The sequence below is a fragment of the Hemicordylus capensis genome, chromosome 6, assembly GCF_027244095.1.
Source record: "Hemicordylus capensis ecotype Gifberg chromosome 6, rHemCap1.1.pri, whole genome shotgun sequence".
Classification (NCBI taxonomy): domain Eukaryota; kingdom Metazoa; phylum Chordata; class Lepidosauria; order Squamata; family Cordylidae; genus Hemicordylus; species Hemicordylus capensis.
Window position 1 is genome coordinate 82370999 of NC_069662.1, and position 17323 is coordinate 82388321.

General features: G+C 43.4%; 1 protein-coding gene and 1 long non-coding RNA gene across 3 annotated transcripts in view; one reads left to right on the top strand and one right to left on the bottom strand.

Annotated features, from left to right (window-relative positions):
- Positions 1 to 17323, bottom strand: part of CNTNAP2 (contactin associated protein 2) — a 1803519-nt gene that overhangs the window by 1329911 nt on the left and 456285 nt on the right. The gene's annotated exons all lie outside the window — the stretch shown is intronic.
- Positions 10113 to 15668, top strand: LOC128332025 (uncharacterized). Of its 2 annotated transcripts, none has more exons than XR_008310515.1 (3): positions 10113 to 10498; positions 11801 to 11945; positions 15509 to 15668. It is a non-coding gene; the product is annotated as an uncharacterized LOC128332025 (long non-coding RNA). The 2 variants fall into 2 exon arrangements; XR_008310514.1 differs by lacking the exon at positions 15509 to 15668 and adding an exon at positions 13399 to 13977.

Here is a 17323-nt window from a genome sequence, read left to right on the forward strand (position 1 = left end):
GTTTCCAAAGTCTCGTTTCCTCGCATGCCAGCTATGCAGCAAAGGGTCTCAGTATAGGAGTCAATTTATGCACACTGGCATCTCCCTCCTCCCTGCTCCAACCAGTTCTCTCACACAAGGTTGTCCTGCTTTTTATACTTGTATCTAGCCTTATCCTGAGCCCACACATAGCCTACCAACATGACTTGTTCCTGTAGCTGAGCTGCCCACGTAGCTCTACACAACATAATGTGACCAGTTATCTATGACTTTTTAGATGAATAGGAAACTCATTGACAAGCATGCTGTTTTTATACCAAGAGCAGCCCATAAGAGCTAATAGTGTTACAAGCTGACTGGCTGGACTGTTACTGACCTTCTGTCCTTCTCTTTAGAGATATAATCGAATACTCAGCATTTGAATGGCACTTTTGAGTGTTCAAAGCACTTCATGAGTATTATGATGTAATCATTACAACAACTTTATGAGATCACTGAACATTATAATCCCCACATTGCATATGTGGGATGGAGATGTTTGCCTAGTGAATTCAGAATAGTGGTAGGATTTGGACTTCCTGATTCCTAGTTCAGTCTCCATCAGGGTTCTCAATGTTGGGTCCCCAGATGTTGTTGGACTCCTGCTACCATCATCCTCAGCCAGAGTTGGAGACTAACATCTGGAGGCTCAAGGTTGAGAACCCCTGCACTACACCACTACACTATACCAGCTCTCTATAGGGCTATATGGTTAGCATGGAGTTTTGCTTCATTTCCCTTCTTGTTGGATATGGAGTTCCAGTGCATGCACCTTTTGCACCAACTATCCTAATGACCACTAGGGGTATTGGGAGTAGACATAGCTAGTAAGGGAGGCTATTCTCATGACCAGCAAAAATCGGGCTAGAAGAGCCTAGCCCAATTTTTGCTGGTCATGTAAACCACCGGGCTAGAAGGCGGTTTACAAGCGGGTAACCCGCTTAATTGCCCCTTCCCTTAGCTGAGGTTAGCAGTCTGAGCAAGCACTCTGCTAACCCCGTTTTTGTGCTCGTGTGTTGCCTTGGCGCGGCTCCACGCCACGGCAACTCACAAGTAGACCCCTGACCGGGAGGCTAAAAAACAGCCTTCTGGCTCGGGGGTCTCTCCAGTATGCCCTGCGCACTCATGCAGGGCATGCTGGAGCTTCCCCGCAGTCCCTGCCGGCTCCATAACAGAGCCCACTCTCCCCGCAAATCCCATTCAAGTTCTTCTCACCATGAGAAGAGCCTCAGGGTCTCCTTTACCAATCCCTGCTTTCCTCTGTTCTATGACACCTGCTTTGACTCAGGTACTTCCTGTAGTGAGTCAATCCTCTTCTTTTCTTCCTAGAGAGAAGATGGAAATGTCTCTCTCTTTCCCTATCTATTCATTATGTAGTGGATAGATAGGATAGGTCTTTCCTATCCCAAATGTATTTCACTAATAAACTTAGTTAGTTTAGGCTCTACGGTGATCTCCATGCGTGCTACTTAAATAGCTGCAACAACTACACTCTGCATTCTGTAACTGAGTGGTAACTTCCTTGGTGCTTTGATAAATAATCACAACCCCCAACACTTCTTGCTTAGGGTTCCTAGCAGGCAGTATTTTACTAGTCTAACTGATACAAAAAGTTCGGTAACGTAACCAGTGCTGATCACTGACAAGCTAATAAAGGTAGAATGTACTAGACTTTGCTCATGACTCCTCCAGTTCTGCCTCTCCCCTATCAGGTTCACCAGGGGGTGGGTGGGTATGAAGATCTGTTTTTAAATAATAATGATAATGATAATAATTAATAGCTGTTTATTGATAAATAAATTATTATTAATAATAGTAATAGTAGTAGTAGTACACAACTTTGGCAAATCTGTCCTCAGTGTAGGTATTTGTTATTTGGGTGTCTTCTTAGTAGTCAGAGTTACTCTCTTCCTTTGCATGGCACAGCAACACAGACCTCAGGTGTGAAAACCTGCAGTTTTATTTTTAGCTCCCTGGTCCATCAGCTAGTGAGCTGATGCAAACAGGTGCCATAAATCATAACTGCTGATGCATGCATAATCCAACGTGCCACTTTGGATTACCTGTTCTTGGAGCAAACCAATGGGAAACTACTGCTCCTGAACCTCATGTCTCTTTCATTTAACAAGATTTCATTTAGCCTGCTGAGTTGTGTGATTTTTGAAGGGTTAATTCCACAATTCAACCCTTTTTTCCCTTGCCATCTTTCTACATGTACAGTGTAATGTGATCACAGACATTCTGTCAGTAGAATAAAAGGAAATACTTAAATAAGATGTCTGTATTTATATTTTCCAGATATAGTGAGCCATCGTGCTTCATTCACTCAGATAAAATTATTGACCCTACCAACCCAAGTGTCATGTGTTAGCAGCAAAGGGGACAAAATGATTGATTACAAGGGGGTAAATCTGCATAGCCCAAACCCAGCAGGGTCAGTGTGCTTCCATTAAAATACTAAACGGGGTGCCTATTACTTGTATTTTTCTGCACTTTGGACTGGTTCACATGTACATGTGCATCACTTGATTTGTTTGCACTTTATTCTTTTTTATTTATTTAGGAAACGTCTATGCCACCCTTTGGTACAACCCTCAGGTCTGAGTGTGGATGTGTGAACTGACTTCACTGAAAAGTAATTTCTGAAAATTTCCTTCTATGACGTTAGGTCTGTGATGGCACATTCACTTGTGCAAATCATAATAATATTGTGGTCCCCAAGTGATAAATGGACGTAGATGTGCCAACTAGGTTTGGTGCATGTCCTCTGAATCGTGCTTGGGTAATTTATATTAGGGATGTGCATGAACAAGTTTGGTGCTCGCTTTCCTGAGCACTGAACCTGTTTGAACGCTGATGTTCGAGCTGGCTCAATGGGTGGTGTGGGGGGTACCTTTAACAAACAGGTAAGGAGCTCCTTACCTACTTGGTCCCTCCCCACTGCTTCCCCCCCCCCACACACTGGTGCTTCATTTAGAAACAGCCAAGTGGGGCTGCAGTGTTCCCTCCTACATCCCTGATTGGTATAAACATGCAAATGTCCGGGGCGCATGAGCACTGGTTATTTGCATGCTTACACTGATTGAGGCTGCAGGAAGGAACACTACAGCCCCGCTTGGCTGTTTCTAAATGAAGAGCTGACAGGGGGTGCAGAATGGCGGGGAGGGGGCAAGCAGGTATGGAGCTCCTTTCCTGTTTGTTAAAGGCACCCCTCCCTGCCCCGCAAGGGAGTGCATGGACAGCTTGTGCACATCCCTAATTTATATAAGGATTAAAGGGAGGATTGGGCAGGAGGTATGCACAGTGAGGAGAATTGAATAACAAATCCACTTCAGTTCCGAAGATCAGAGGGTCTGCTGCCTGCTTAGGTTACTCTAATTCCAAGGCCTTTCATAGAGATCAAATTGCAAGAGAAATACTGAATTGTGCCCATTTGATTTGTTCCCTGAGGTTTATAATTTTCAGGGCTCTCCCTATAGCTGTCTCTATCCAACTACAGTACAGCATCTTTCCAGTGGCTATTGATGATATCTACCTTGTATATCTTTTAAAACTGTGAGCCCATTTTGGACAGGTGACCCATCTTATTCATTCATTCATTCATTCATTCATTCAAACCGCTTCTAAAACTTTTGTTGAAAAGTGGTATATAAAGATTGTCTCTGAAAGGAGACAAAAGGGTTCACCCATTCAGAGTAAGGGCTATTAGTAGAGCTATTCGCATACGGTCATGTGACTAGTCCAGGAAGCACTGCCTTTATTATTAAGCTTTATTTATTCTCACTGACATTGTCACATAGTTGAATCTGATTGGCTACATAGCACCATGATGCCATAGTGGTTACCATATGATCAGGGGCATAGCTAGGGGAGAGGGGGACTGTGTTCATCCCTCTCTCTGGCAGCCCCCCAGAGTGAGGGAGACCAATGAAGAAAATAGGGAGGGATGGAGCCAGAGGGCCCTCAGGAGCTGGGGGCCTGTGTTCTTTGAACCCTTTTGCTCAATTATAGCTACGCCCCTAAGTATGATCTCTAAGTGACTATGATCATTTATGGAAGAAGAAAGATACTCTAGCTTAGAACTTAAAAAGAGAAAGGCATCAAAGCTGATGAAGAGAGGGGGAATGAACAGCAATGAATTGGCACAGAAAATGTAACCATTAAGCATGGGTGAGAGCGATCTCTGGAAATATTTTGCTTCCCAAGCTATATTTTTCAGCCTGAAAACTAATAATTAGCCAATCAGCTTTTTGTACACAACAGTGTAGCCTCATTGTTAATTTATCATTTAAGTGCTGGAGGACATTTGTCCTTGGCTAGGGAAATGTTGGACTCTCTTCCCATCTTTTCCTTTTGTTACGCATATACAAAAATTATCAGTCTAAAACAGATTAGCCAGCTTTGTTAGACTACATGAGCCTATGCTTGCATATCTCCTCTTCCTTACACTCTGCCTGCTGTGACATAACATTGGGAGTTGAAAGGGTATTGAAACGTACAAAACTGCAGATCCCTGAAGACTGCCTTTCCAAACAGGATTCCATTACTTTCTATCTCATGCCAATTTAGAAGACTGTACCAGTCAGCACAGCAGTCAGGTTGTGTGTTGTGCTCGTGCACAGTGCCTACAGACTCATAATGAATGCCTTGACTTGGGATTTGCAAGCCAAGAGCTAATTCACTCCGTGAAGAAAATAAATGTCATTACCTTTATCTACTACTTTATCTATTTTATCTACCTCATCGATTACTACAACAAATATTTTATTTGAATATAGTCAGTTATCTGACTATATGGCTAGATTTTTTTGTTGAATTTTTTTTTTTAATTGAAAGCCCATCAAACTAGGCAAAACAATCAAAGAAGCATACATATTGCTTATAACACTACAGATAGGCTGATCACACTTATAATACATTAGAAAGGTAAAGTAGGAAAGTGTAGTGTGGTCATCAGGGGTGTAGCTATAACTGAGCAGATGGGTTCAAAGAACCTGGGGCTTCCAGCTCCTGAGGGCCCCCCAGCTCCACCCCTTCCAATTTTCATCATTATCTCCCTTACTCTGAGGGGCCGCCAGGGAGAGGGGAGAACATGAGCCCCCTCACCCCTAGCTACACCCCTGGTGGTCGTGTTGTTCTGACAGGCCTGTCAGATTCTATATGCCCTCTGTTGGGCATTATTGGAATTAGTTCAGACATGAGAGCAGGTAGCCCTGACTGTCGATATCTCTGATTGAGTTCCATTCTCTTGTGTCTGAACTCCTATATTCCTGTTGGACCAAGTTAAATGGTCAGTGAGCTGCCTTTCAGCTGGGAGGCTGCCCAGGCCATGTTATTTTTAATATGGCGGATGTGCTGCTTTTAGATACTGCACCCTGGAAATCAGGGGCGTGGACAAAGGCAACCCCTCACAAGGGATTTTAACATAGCTGCCAGGCTGCTTCTCAGGGACTGCAGCCTCAAAACTGGAGGATGGGGGACAAAGGCAAGCCCTTGTGGGGGATCTTCTGGCCCTATGGGTCACCGTTGGGTGTGTCCCCCCCCCGCTTCGATTTCCAGGGCAAAGTACTTGAAAACAACTGACATTCTGTCAGAAAAATGTCAGGAATTCCAACCAAATTCTGACTTCAGTTTTGTAGGGGCCATGTTGTCCCTCCTACAGTTTTCCTGTCAGGTCAGATTGGATTGAATCAAATATTTTTCACAGTGCACATGCCTAGTGTATATTCCAAGATACATTCATGTGAACAGAGAGTGTGTCCTAGAATGCACACAACACCTTCTTCTTGTTACACATTGCAGGGGTACATTTGGTAGTGGTGGGCAAACGTTCTTGCAGGGAAGCTTGTCTGACTGCTCTTACTGATTTTCATAACAAGAAACCCTAAATAAAGTTCTGAAGAACCCTGAAGTTCCATAGATCATAGCATGAAGTCATGACTCTAATGTGAATATTGCTTAAGCCAAATCTACTATTGTCAAAAGTATGAGCCCTGTGATATGTACTCCTACTGGAGTAAAGGTCAATAAATCTGCCATCCTAAATACACTTCCTGGGAGCAAATCTAGGGATGTGCGAAATATTTCAACGGCAAAAGGTTTCAACTTGAAACAAGCCTTTTCAAGTGTCTCAAGCTCAAAACAAAACACTTTTCAAATAAAGGGCCTGTTATGAGCTTGGAACAAAGCAACCCTGTTTCAATTAAAAACGTTTTGGCGTTTTGAGTGCCATTTTGAAGGGCTGTTTCTGATTTTCTGGCACAGGCTTGCAATCCTTTGGGGATTTGGGGGAAAGATTAAAAATGTGTTAAAAATTGCCTGCTTGCCATTTCTTTAGTGGGTTGGGTGGTAGATAGTACACATCATGCCCTACCACCCAACCTACTTTGGTGTCTCTAGGAGCAACCCATGAGGAACAATGGGGACTTTTGAGCTTCTCAATTGTTCCCTATGGCTGAAATACTAAAATTGTTTCGAGCTTTGTTCTGTCGAAACAACCGGTCAACTGCTGTTTCGATGAAAAATTTCAGCTGTCTGTGTTTGGTTTCGAGCACGAAACAAAATGCAAATTCAATTTCATGCACATCCCTAAGAAAATCCCATTGAGCTCAGTGGAAATTACTTCTGAGTAAGCATGTTACAGAGTGTGCTAATGATCTAATGGGAAAAGAAGATATGTTACAAACACTATGAAATGTAAGAAAATATAATTAATATTTAGGGCTCACGTTGTTTTTGAGGTGACAAAAATTGCTGCCCCAAATATCTTATAACCAACATTACATAGATGAGATTTCTGAACTGGGAAGGGAGAGTCTGTCTGTCTATGCTGTGAGTATAAAACTGGGGAAACACTGTCCTATTCCTTTATACTAATTAAGATTCTTCAAATGGTTTGTTTCTCTCTCGTGTCTCTTTTTCCTTATTTTCCTCCCTCTTCCTTCCTTCCTATTGCTCACAGTGCTCCTGCCATAGAAAGGATGAACGAATAGAAACACCTAGAGCTGTACTGAAAGACCCAATTTTTCAAACTTGTTCATGTAATTCTGCTAATACATCTAATTTCTTGACCCACATCACTGTCTGATATTCCACCTGAGTTTCCTCTGAGCCAAGACTGTCCATTTCTGGTAATTTGTTTGATGGTAATGAAGGGGCAGGATGAGATTACTAAGCTCATTTTCACTTCACATCTCCAGAAGTAAAGGCCACTGAGTGCATTAACCAGCTGTACCACCTTAGCCCCCTTCACTTCTTTCCAATTGCAAGTTGCATCAATTCATTTTAAGACTGGCCCATCTGTCATTTGTCATTCAGAGGCTGGCACTCCCGTCAGAGAGACGGAATCAGCCAATTTCATTCAGTGGAAATAACTGGAAGCCATTTAAAGAATGTAAAGGGTTTAAGACGAAGCCATGAAAAAGAGAATACTATCTAGACTTTGTTCACTTACCCCATACAATGTGCGACTTATTTCTGATGATCATGCTGAATGGTTTCTTTCTTTCTTTCTACTACCATGGGTCCTCTTTCTCTTAGTAATAATTTAAGTCAGTCAGTCAGTTTATTTCAGTCATCGACCAGAAACAGAGTCATAAACCATAGAGTGGTGCTTACAGACAATATAACATTATTTAGCCACTGAATTAGTAGACTTAGAATTAAAATTAGACAATAAGACATTTAGATAGAATTCATCTGGATGTCCAGGATATGTCTTCAACCAAGGTAAAGTAAGATTTATACGAATATCCTTGTGGAGATCACAATATAAAATAACATGATAAGTGGTCTCCACAGTACCTGAACCACATGGACAAAGCCAGGAAGGGTAAAGAACCCCCTTAAACCTCCTATAGAGCACCACCGATTGAAGTGCATTTAGTCGCGCTAGCGATAAAGCATGTTTGAATTTAGGAAATGTAATATTACTTAGGTATGCAGCAGGGTTCGAGCTAAAAATCTGGTCGCCCAAAGTAATAATTGAACAATATAAATGTTCAACTTTTGACTAACAAAATGGTGGCCATGTTTCTTATAGGTGATTCACACAGCATTCTAGCACAGAGATTTCACACACAGGAGGGCACAGGAACAAGCCCTGAGTTTGTGTGTGTGCCCCTTCCCCATGCTTAAAACATGCTGTCTGGTCTTGACACCTGGGCTTGTACATCCAGATGTATACATTAGAAGCATATGTAATCTAGCAAGAACAAAACAAGGGTTCAAGTAACTGCATGGGTGGACACTCAGTATACATGGATGGCTGCTACTTCCTCCCATCTCTGGATGAATGCTGTGGAGGGTTTGGGGTATGGAGTTGCACACAGTCACTGATGAGGCCGGCAGGATGCAACATATTGCATTGTGCCATGTGACAACATTCAGACATGGCAACAGCATCAGCTGGGGCTTCTGAAACTCAGCCCAACCCTGCACTAGTTCTCTTTCATTGAGATTGGGCACCACCCACTTGGCTATCCACTGATCGGCATGAGAAAACCAGTACCCACTGAGACCAAGGAGGAATTTCGGTCTCTGTTGCGATTAGCCTGATGTGGGGATTTTTATTTTGCCTACTTCACACTGATGTGGTTTGATGGGCAGTTGTGATCTTTTGTGGGCATATTAACTAGAATAGCTACTGGTTGCAACAGCAGGTGCATCTGTAGGTATAGCGGGGTCACCACAGAAACAGCTCTGATTAGCAAACAGAGCCACTGTTATACTGAAGGGGGTGGTTTCCATGGAAAAGCCTTTCAGGGCTTTGGGGCCCCAGGATGTTTGGGAATGCCCCCCTTTGGGGCTTTGCTTGCCTCTTCCACTCAGAATGATGAGGCTTAGGGTGGTGACATGTGCAAACCTCCCTTAAGACTGCCAGCTGTGTGGCTTGAAGAGCTAGTGGCAGAGAAGTGACTGCAGCTGTTCGCAGGCTTTGGTGGACCCAAGAAAGCGAGGTTTTGCAGGCCTTGTTGAATGAATCCAAGAAAGCAGAATGGAGCCCGCTCTAGGAAAAGCACCTGCATGCAGAAGGTTCCAAGTTCCCTCCCTGGCATCTTCAAGATAGGGCTGAGAGAGACTCCTGCCTGCAACCTTGAGAAGCTGCTGCCAGTCTGTGTAGACAACACTGAGGTAGATGGACCAATAGTCTGACTCAGTATAAGGCAGCTTCCTATGTGGCAGTAATCACATTGGTATTTCTGCTTCAGCCATCGTATGGTACCCACCCTATAGGTTGATTTATATTGCAGAGCTGTGTTTAAACTTTGCTTCATACAAGGTTTGGCCCAAGTTTTAATCTATACAACATAATCTCATCTGTTCTTCAAGGATCTGGGCACAAATACAGGTGTAGCTATTAGGCCATTGCCCCTCAGGCTTTTGATACCTGAACTTCAAAATTCCTTTCAAAACTACTGAATCTTTGCAAAATAAGTTCCCAAAAGCAGGAGGAAAAAAGACAGGTGAGAGTCAAATTAGAAAAGCCTGAACTTCAAAACATCAACTTCTTAATTGGATCAACTTGCCATATGTCAGAAGTTTCACTGAATGCTAAAGATATCCGATTCTATTTTTCTAGCACATGAGCTGTGTGCGTTCTTTCCCGCTAACAACCTGCTCATTTAACTTGTACTTTGCTCATATGCCTGCTAAACCATCACACACGTTTCACCCTGGCGATCTTTCTCACTTGCAGATGAACTGGAGTCCACCTTTATAGAATTCCTTTCAACATCAGCCCAAGTTAAACTTGTATGATTCATTCCCTTCAACTTTCCTGTTTTTGCAAGCTAGTGATTTGTTTACCCTTCTGGATTACAGCTTCCAGCCTACCTTTCAACCACTCTTAATGGCTAGAAATATGTAAAATGCAGATGCCGTGGGTTTTGGCAGAATGCCTCCTCATTTCCCCAGGTGTTCAGGCCTGTAACAATCAACCCACACTCACTTCAAGAGGTATTACAACTTAACAACAGGTGGGCATGTTTCATAGATAAGTAGGTTCATTACCATTTATCCCTGTGAAACTGAAATTGTTCAAGGTTAAATAGGAACTGAAGGATGGCAGCAGACTTCCTCCCACAACACTCTCACACTCTTTAATCATCTTTCTTCTGTAATCTTTTTCTGTTTAACACTGTGAAGGTGTTTAACTTTAATTAGGTGAGCACTTCCCGACTCCTCCAGCTTGTATGCCACACTGCAGAATGTAACACTCAAAAGCACAGCAAGACGCTTTCCCAGTTCCTGTCAAAGGGGGAAGGAATGACATGTTTGAAGAAACATGAGAGTAGTGCCAAACAACAGCCTCATGTTATCAACTGCCCCCCTCCCCCCCCACTCCTTTGTAACACCCAGGACAATTTGCCTTGATGCCATCATCATGTGCAGTTCCATTCTCTCACTCCAAATCACTGGCTGCTGCTATTGAGGGCAGAGAAATGCACAGAGTACACAATTAAGGAACCTGGAACTTAGGGTAAGTAGATCTGCATGTTATGGAGGGAGAGGGGCAGAATTAGATGTGGGGCGGCAGCTAGGTGGCCAGATTTGGCTTTTAAAAAGCCAAATTGTGGCTTACGGCCCATTTGACCCATGAGTATACCCCTTAGGTTCTGGCAACTCTGGCTGCGGCAGCTTGTCATCCTTGTAATGCATTCAGTTTATATTCATGGAGTGACTCTTTGAAGTAGCAACGTCATGAGCCCGTTCTCGCGATCATGTGAGAGGGCTTGAGGGCAGGCAGTGGGGAAGGCTGCCGGGTTAGGGTGTGCGGATCACACGCCCAGTTGGTCCACTGCTGCCCCAGGCAGCACAGAGGTGTGGGGGTCGGAATGTGTGGGCTTGGTCACCTGAAATCCCATAATGCACAGTGTGAGTGCACAGTGCATTATGGAGATCCACTTGGCAATGGACAGGAGCCCACTCCTATGCCCATGAGCAGTTAGGCCGAGTTAAGGCTACACTCGTACCCTTAACCTTGGCTAACCGGCGGGCTCTATAGGCAGGTTTGCCACCATGGCGCCAGTGAGAGCTGCTTGGCTCCCGCCAGTTCTCATCGGCAGCCATGCTTGGACTTGGCTGCCCTACCCTGGTCTTGGCTGCTCATGAGAACAGCCGCCATATCAAAATCAAGCAGAGTTGTAGAACTGTCTATACATTTTTAATACGTAGAGAGCACTACATATTTTGGATTCAGAAAAATGGGATGGCTAAGAATCCCCTAACAGAAAAATAGTTACAGCAGTTGGTTTTGGAACTCACACAAAGTCATTCTATATACCTCACAGAGGTGGACCTCTATGAGTGTAGGTTAAACATGGTAGGGCAGTGGGACCACACCTGCCTGCCTAGCCCATCTGGTGTATTTGCCCTGCCTATGAGCCTTTTGAGTATCCAGAGGTGGACATAATATTCAAAGTCCATATGTCTGAATTGTGTTTCCATTTTCCAAACGGTATATGGGCGAAGAACCATATGATTTGTACCTACACACATAGATCCATGCAAATGTTATATCTAACATATGGATGTCCATTGAGCTTAGGGCAGGAAAGGCAATCCTGAAGAGTATGGGAGGCAGATATGATCTCATCCCCAACCAGCACCACTCATGACCATGGCCCACATCAAAGTTAATATGAGCTAGGCCTAAAATGAGTGTACTGTATGATGGTCAGGCATGAGAATTTGCAAGACACCTGCTATTTAGGGTCAATTGGGAAATGGTGGGTCTTGAAACTTAAAGATTTGAGGTATAATACACTGTCCTTCCTTACAGGGGAGGGGAAAAAACTGAAGGAAGTGGTTACAAAGGGAAATGGTGGGGGAGAGATTGACAACCCTTTGAGGAAAGTTGTAAGAAAATTTTGATAACATCTGCAAAGATTTTCAAAGATATCTCAATGGACCATACTACATATGAGGTAAGAGATCTGTAACATAATCTCCCATTGTGTCTTCTTTCACTAAAAGCATATTTAGTGGGCACTGGGAGAAGAATTTTTAATAATTTCCCTCTGCACCACAAAATCACTCAGCATAGCTTTGATTTGCCACAAAGAATAATAATTTGTAAAAGACTGGTCCCCATATCTGTCAGAGAACCTTTTCCCCTCTGTGACTAACAGCAACATTTTTAGGGGAGGATTTAATTCAGGGAAATGGCATTGGGGAAAGTGTAATCCTTCCTTCCCAGTACCATGACCCCAATCCAAATTAGGATCAAAGATCTACTACATTGTGAATAGCTTGGCCCAAAATTCCCATCAAATATGAGGAGGATGTTAGGAACATAGGAAGCAGCCTTGTACATCTCAGTCAATATTGTCTACCAGGAGTGTAGGGAGGCTGGCGGTAGCCCATGTGTGGCTGCGGTAGTGCCCCCTGGCCCTGCCCCTGCATCTGACATCAGACGCAGGGAAGGGGTTTGGCTAGCCATGCCCCCACGTGGCCATGTGGCCCCATTTGGAAGGGAGATCAGACCGCGTTGTGTTGGGAAGCGTGGGCCAGAGCGATTCTCCCTGCCTTAAAGGCAGGGAGAGCCATTCCGGCTGTGCTGCCAATGCAGTGCAGCCGATCTCTCTCCTAAACGGGGCCGAGCAGCCCCATTTGTGAGGGAGATCGATCGGCCCCACTGCATTGGCAGCAAGACCAGGAGTGACTCAACCTGCATTTAAGGCAGGGAGATTTACTCCAACCGCGCTGCCAATGCAGTGAGGGCCAATTTTGTCTCCAAACAGGGCTGTGTGGCCTCGTTTGGGACTGAAATAATGCCTGCACATCTGATGTCAAGATGTGGGGGGCGTGTCTGGGGCCATGCTTGCAGCCCCTGATTAGTGGCAGCCTGGGTTATTTGAACCCATTTGCCCAATGGTGGCTCCACCCCTGTCGTCTACGCTAACAGTGGCTCTCCAGGATTTCAGGAAGGAGTCTTTTCCCGCCCTATCTGTGCCACAGAATGAAGCTGGGCGTTCAAGGCCATATCATTATTTTAATAATTATTTTCAATTTTCCTCGGTGTGTGAAGCAATGCTGGTTCCTGGTTTTCTTGGGCAGTTTTTGGCACTTTGAGGTAAATTTTACTTTATAGATTGCTAGCATAACTAAAGGGGTTTTCCCATCAAATAATGGAAGAAGAAAGAGCATTGGTAAGATGACAGATTTGTCGGGTGGAGGGGGGGGCAGTGTTCTTCACATTCCTAGGCTGTCATTAAATTTAATTGAAAATGAAATTATTATTATTATTATTATTTGTTGTTATTGTTGCTATCATCACCATCATCAGCATTATTATTATTATTATTTAGTTATACAAGTAGTATATTTATATACCATTTTCAACAAAAACTATTCTCAACATGGTTTAAATATCAACAGGATGGAAAAGGATGATGCCCTGTCCCAAAGGGGCTCATAATCTGCAAAGAAACTAGGCCTTTCCCCTGGAAAAGATGCTGGGAGGAACTATACATACTAGATGTCCTTGCGTGCCATCCTGACTTCCCTGCACATTGTCCCAGGTGGCCCTGTGGGCTCCAGTTAAAGTAGAAGAGCCCTCCCCTGCAATGCCAGATATGTGAGGGACTGCACTGAAAGTGGCCATTGTTGTGCAGCACCTAGGATGTATGTGTATGCTGCAGATTCAATGGGACTAGATCATCCTATGCATAGTCCTAAAAGAAACACACCAGCAACAGCCACTGGAAGGAACACTATGCGGGGATGATCAGTTGCTACTCCCCTGCTAAATATAAGCCAGCACATTAAAAGTGTCTCTTTGCCCAGTCAGCAGGGCACAAATTTGAAGCATATTTGGGGGTTCCTCCTGAGGACAGACATCTGAAGAATGTATAGATAATCCAAGCCACTTTGGATAAATGATGCTGAAGGCAGGCCATCTGGCACATGGGTCAACCCAGCTTGGTTAAAAACTTGATTGTTGGACAGCCTGCTTGCTCCAGGAAATGAACGGGATGAAGACATCCCATTAGAAGTTAGCTTTTGCAAACTTGAAGTTCTCACAGATGGATCTATTTTCCAGAGTGCCATACTGAACATCATATATTCCCAAAGCATCTGTTCCACAAAACAAATTGGCAGAAGCTTGTCTCCTTGATGACAATGCATTCTGTGGAGCAGATGATATATGAAATAGTCTTGCCTTTTTATACACTGCATGTGAAAGGTTTTTTTATTGCTATAATAAGGACAAATCTGTTGGGGAGTTAGCACAATTTTTGTGCAACATGTATCATTTCCTTTGTAAATTATTCCCATAAAGCATCCCACTAATTGCTCATATATTAACCTTTCACCATAGTTGAATCAAGAAATAGGATGCTTTGTGTACATAGATAATATATCTTAAGCAAAGAGAAAAGGAAAAAAAGAAAGTTAAATATGGCTGAGAAATCTGTTCTGTATAGAGTTAATGAAAAGTTTGTCATTTGAAAATAAAAACGTGAATCTAAATTTTGAGCTCAGTTTAGTGGGAACTTCTTTGGCTCAAGTCTTATTGAAATCAGAGGGGTGTGTGCATGAGAACTTCACACTGACAAAAAAATTTCTCATTTCGTCTAATTCCTCTGTTTGGTTTGCACAGCTTGTGACTGATGCACTAAACATAGTGCAGTTCACCAGCAATGAAAATAGTGCATCAGAGGTTTGAGAAATCTCCTGGTTTGCTGCCTCCTTGAGAATGAGGAAGTAGGGAGAGGGGTTGTCAAGGACCTGGTGGGTTGCAAATTGTGTGGGCCTAGTATTGAACAGGATTGTAGAAGCAAAGCTCGAGTATGCCCAAATCCATTGAATTCAATAGAGCTTAAAGTACTACGTAACCTTTGATTTCAGTGGGAGTTAGGGCTGGTTCACACAAGTATATGTGTCACAATGGCTGAAGCACCAAGTGGTGTCTTGCATGTAAGAATGAGATCTGGAGAATCCAGAATTCAAGATGCTGGTTGTTAAAGCTTTTACACCCTGCCATTACTCCCAAAAGAGTTTTTGCTGCTATCACCAACCACTTACGGGCAGGTTGGCCATCTGTGCCACCCTGAACCCCTCAAAGCACTCAAGGAAATGTTCAGATTTACCAATATGGGTGTTCCCCAAAGTTCCACCATGGCGTTGTCACTCCAACCTACTTCTGGCACGGTATCCGTGAATAGCACTTGCTTTAAAATGTCTGAATAGGGCTATAGAAGCATAATATCACTTCTTCACTTGAAGCAAAGCTTTTCAGTGGTGACACATGTAGGGTAATCTAGTGATGATAAATGAATTAAATAACACTTAGGCACACCTAACGTTTCTGAATTGTCCTTTCATGAATTGACACTACTGTGAAACCGAGAGATGTTTGGATATTATAATTAGTATGTTATTCTTTTTATTCTACACATCTTTTCATTCTATGGTGACTTCTGGCTCTGGGGCTGAACATTTTTGTTGTTTGAGACAGGACAAATGTGTGTTTTCAATTTCATAGAACTGGAAGGGCCCAATGCATCATCTTGTTCAATGCATCATCTTGTTCAATGCATCAACTCTCCATCTCTAAGACATCTCTAACAGATGCCCCACCATTTCTTGAAAACCTGCAAGAAAGCAGATTACATCAAAAGATGACACTACAAAGAGGTGATGGTGTACCAACCCTTCATCTCCTCCTCTTATCCCTGATGTTGGAAAGATTTCACAATTCCATCAAGCTACAACAGATTAGGCCAGGAATTGCAAGAACAAATCACAGAACTATGAAAATGTGTGGGATAAGAAACTTTTCTCATTTCTTGCCTTATCTTGGCTTTCAAGATATCCCAGTACACCTGTACACCAAATAGGATAGCAGAACTGTATTTTGAAAAAGTTCAGGTGGCTTCATCTCTTTCAATTAACAAGTTTTATCCAGGGTTGAATGGGATCATACTATGAATGAGATTATTCTGAGTATTTTGAACTGAAGTCTGAAGCTGATAAATAGCTGAAGAAAGCCTTGGTAATGTAATGGGATCTGTTCTGGTACCATTTTGAAAACCTCAAGTTCTAGAAAGTAAAGGAAGAGTAGAAAACAATTTAATTTTATTCTTTATAATGCCTTTTACATTTGGAGAGCTAGTTCATTTTATTTTACTTTTAGTTACTTTACTATTCTGCCCTACCTCTAAGGGGCTCGAAGTGGCACACATGGGGTTATTTCTAAGGCTAAAAATTTTAATAGGTAGATTAGACAACTTAGGCTTTTGTGAAGAAACATTTTAATTAGTGTGACTAAGTTAATTTTTTGAAAAAATTTATTGATTTTGGTTCTGGTGTGCTAATATAACAGGAAATGGAAAAGATAATATTCACAATGGGCTTTTGCACTCAGATCAATGAAGACAGAAGGCAAGAAATGTAGTTTAAAAGTGGGCCACAACTTTATTAACCATCAGGCTGTAATCAAGGTTGATTGGCTTTCCAACCCCTACAGTGCAGTAACTAGAGACTCACACTTTGGGTTGTGAGTCCCAACTAAACACTGAGGATGATACACCTTGGCCCTAACCAGCATTGGTCCTAGGGCTGATGTTGCTCATCTTACCCAACTTAACATCGAGGCACCTGTCGATGTCCCAAGCTGTAAAGCCTTTAAGGTCAGCAATGCCTCTGCAGAATAGAGGAAGTTCCTAGCCAGCACTCCATGATGGATAAAGCATCTAGGGACTGCCAAGGACATCTCATCATATCAAACAGATGCCTTAAGGTGCTCACCGACCCTAAACTACTTTTTGTTTTGTACTGTACCTGCTGTTGTGACCAAAAACCGAGCTAACTAAGGGGCATTAGTGCAAGACGGGGGGGGGGGGGTGGAAGGCAAATGCAATGGGAGCCAAAAAATTCCTTTCTGGCCCCCAAGGGGTGAACAACCAAAGTTCACACTATGCCCAGGGGAGAGAGGGAGGGGTCACTTCTTGTCATAGACTAAAGGGGCCAGGAGTGCAGGAGCCAAAACGACCAAGCAAATCCCCCCTCCAGCCCACCAACCAATCAGAATGGCCCCATTGCCTCATGCCCCACTCAAAGTGAGGTTGGGACAAAGGAGCTGTGGTGGTTAGGCTGAGGGGATGTGTCTGGGATAGCAGAAAAGTGGGGATGGAGTGTGGGGCAGCAATATCACAGGTGGCAGGCAGAGGGAGTTATAGTGGTGGGAGTTGGGCAGGCCGTTACAAGGGGAAAACAGTCCAGGCAATTGAGGCCTGTTACTTTTTCCAGTCTTCTCTCAACTCTCTGACCTCAGGGAGCTCTAAGAACACTCCCTCAA